The sequence below is a fragment of the Phocoena phocoena genome, chromosome 11, assembly GCF_963924675.1.
Source record: "Phocoena phocoena chromosome 11, mPhoPho1.1, whole genome shotgun sequence".
Lineage (NCBI taxonomy): Eukaryota > Metazoa > Chordata > Mammalia > Artiodactyla > Phocoenidae > Phocoena > Phocoena phocoena.
In genome coordinates, this window is record NC_089229.1 from 64199134 (window position 1) to 64202097 (window position 2964).

The following is a 2964-nucleotide window of genomic DNA, read 5'->3' on the forward strand; positions in this document are numbered from 1 at the left end:
CCCCAGGCTCCAGGCGGGAAGCTCTCAGCCAGTGTCTGAACACAGGATGCTGCATCCTCATTCTTTGTAAACGCTTGGAGTTACCTCAATACCATTTTTTAAATGGATCTCCCAGTTGGCATATTTATGAGATAAAGAATTTCCCTCATTAAAATTTACGAACAACATATTATTAGAACGAGCAGGAAGACACAAATGATCTATTACTTGGAGGATTTAAAAATTCTAACGAGAAGACACTCACTCTTCACCCTCTTGGGCATTAGCACAAGGCAAGAATCGGCTGCCCTCTTTATCCCTCTGATTTCTCCAGAACCTTCCCTTCGAGGAGAAATCTCTGGACTCTGCGGGGACTGTGAGTGGTGACAGTCAGCTAACTCTGAAACTGAAAAGCTGGAGGAAACGAGACAGGTGAAGGAGATGAGGAGTGGTGACAGGGAACAGCAGGGACGTCACGTTCAATCTAAGGCTGAGAGTCTGGGTTAATCTCCAGCGAAGGTAAGGGCCACCAGGAGCTGGCCCTACTGGCCTTGTCACATGGGGTGGGGATGGGGGACAGCCAAACCGTCATGGCCACTTTCAGAGAAATAAAGAAGAGTGGAAGGGCGTCCCTGGGAGCCCGTTTGAAAACGGTCACTGTTGTGAAAGAATAAGATGCACTTTTCAGAAAAGTGAAGACTATTCTCTTGGTTCTCAAAGACTTGCAAATACTGTGTGTTCTTCCGGAGGCATGCTGAAGCCCCCAGCCTTTGAGGGCAGAAATGGGAAGTAATCTGGGTTCAAAACAATCCAGCACTCACTCCTTGAGGGTGTTGAGGATGACCAGTGTCCACCCCTCGGGTGCTGTGGGGCCTGAAATCCCCTTACCACCTGGGATGGGAGGGGCCACGCAGGTACCCCACTGGGCAGCAGGGGGCTTGGCTGGTGGGCTACAGACCATTATCAGATACGTGATTTGCAAACATCTTGTGCCATTTTAGATGGTGGATTATCCTTTTCTTTTCTCCAAGAGATCCTAAACCTCTGTAGGGCACTTCGTTGCACTTAGAGGGAGAGGAGGAACGAAATCAGGCTGACAGGTGCCCAAGGCCAGTGCAGCCCCTAGGGCTGGGGAGGGAGGCAGGAGGAAGGGCTGAGAGTTGGCATTAGAGCAGATGGCCACTAGAGGGCGCCAGAGCACCAGTGGAGTCCACCTGCGGCTCTCAGGCTGGATCTCCAGGCTCGGAGGTGAGAGGAACAGGTAGAGAGGGCTTTCTGCTTTCCATAGCTTGAAGGTATTCGCAGCGCAGCGCTTAGAATAAAGGCATAGGATGCCACAATCCACAGGAAGGGGACCAGTGTCAGGAAACCTGAGATGCTCTCTCCAGCTCCCCACATCACCATAGAATAGCCCTACAACTGGAGCAAACTCACAGAAGTTGTGGTCCATCTCCCTGCTGCCAGGGCAGAGAGGCAGAGGGGCTGCCAGGGCCAGAGTGAAGGCAGAGAAGGAGAATCCACTGAACTAGGCTCCAGGCAGCCATACGACCCTGCTCATCACGGCAGGGTAGCGAAGGGCGTGGCAGATGGCCAAGTAGTATCATGGGACGTGGCAGCAGTAGCAGGCACTCAACTGCAGTCAGTGAGACAAAAGAGTAGAACTGGACCAGACGGTGACCAGCGAGATGGTTTCCCGCCCATCCAGGAAGCTCTGCAACAGCTGAGGCACGCTGTTTGAGGTACAGCCAATCTCCAGCAGGGAGAAGCGGCAGAGGAAAAAGTACATGGGTGTGTGAAAAGTCCGACTGGAGGCCACAGCCAGCACGATGAGGTTGCTGCCCCCGACTGTCACCACATAGACGGCCAGAAAGAGGGTGAACGGGAGAAAGCCCAGGTGTTGCAGCTCCTCAAAGCCCTCTAGGATTAGCCAGGTGGTCTGCTTCTTGCTATCACTACTGGGCTGCTTTCTCATCTAGATTTGTCCTCAAGAGAACAGAGGAAGGTAATATGAACCAAGACTGAATTATGACCACACACCATGTTTGGCTTATTAATTTATTCATCAAGCAAGCACTGGGTACAGGCTTTATTGCCTCCTGTTTATAGAAGAGAAACTGAGACGCAGTGAGTTTAAGTCGATTATTCAAGGTCATTATGGTGGAGTCATGATTTGAACCCAAGTTTGCTTGACTCCAAAGCTGCTAACTACTATCCTACAGTGCTTTTGGAAATCCTTTCGGAGTGATAGAAATGTCCATATCAGAGAGCAGTATAGGGCTCTTCCAACCAGCTATTTACCTGACAATCTTCGCTGAACATCAACAGGAGAACAATCCCTGGTAAACTCTTCTGGAAGGGTAGGAAGAGGGCCCAGGACTTCTTGGGAGGTGGTCCTGCTCTAGGTCATGCACATTCCTGAAGCAGTCACTCATCTCAGACTATTTTCCCTTTCCAAGAAAATGAGACGGAAGTCCTGACAAAAAATGTATATCATCTACTCCGTGAGAGATGCCATATAGAAAGATCTGGATTAACCTAGATCCCACTCTCCTGGGAAGCCATTCTTTCTCCTTGGACAAGTGCCCTGGTGACTGTTGGTAAAGCCATTTTCAAACTTTGCGCAGTCTCTAATCAGTCTTCTGGAAGCTGGGGAAACTTTCTTTTTCTTGATTCTCCTGCCTTATGTCCCCTATACAGGCCAAAATGTTCAGCTTATCTCACCTAACTGTAGATTCTTTAGAAATTTCTACCCTGGTTTGTTTTCTCTCAGTTATTGCAGGAAGATAATACCAACACACAGGAAGATCTTGGTAAGTACTTGTGGAATATATGAAAAAATAAATAAATGAATTAGTTATAATAAATTTCCAATAGCAAATTGCCATGGAAACTTTCAGCATCTGAAATTAATGCTTGGGCTAGAGAAAGAGACATTTAAATGATTACCAAGAGAGAAGGAATCTTTGGTCCCTCTCCTAACTGAGG

At 48.6% G+C, this 2964-nt stretch overlaps 1 pseudogene; it reads right to left on the reverse strand.

Annotated features, from left to right (window-relative positions):
- Positions 1 to 1161: 1161 nt before the first annotated feature.
- Positions 1162 to 1951, reverse strand: LOC136131398 (olfactory receptor 5V1-like; annotated as a pseudogene).
- Positions 1952 to 2964: the final 1013 nt, after the last annotated feature.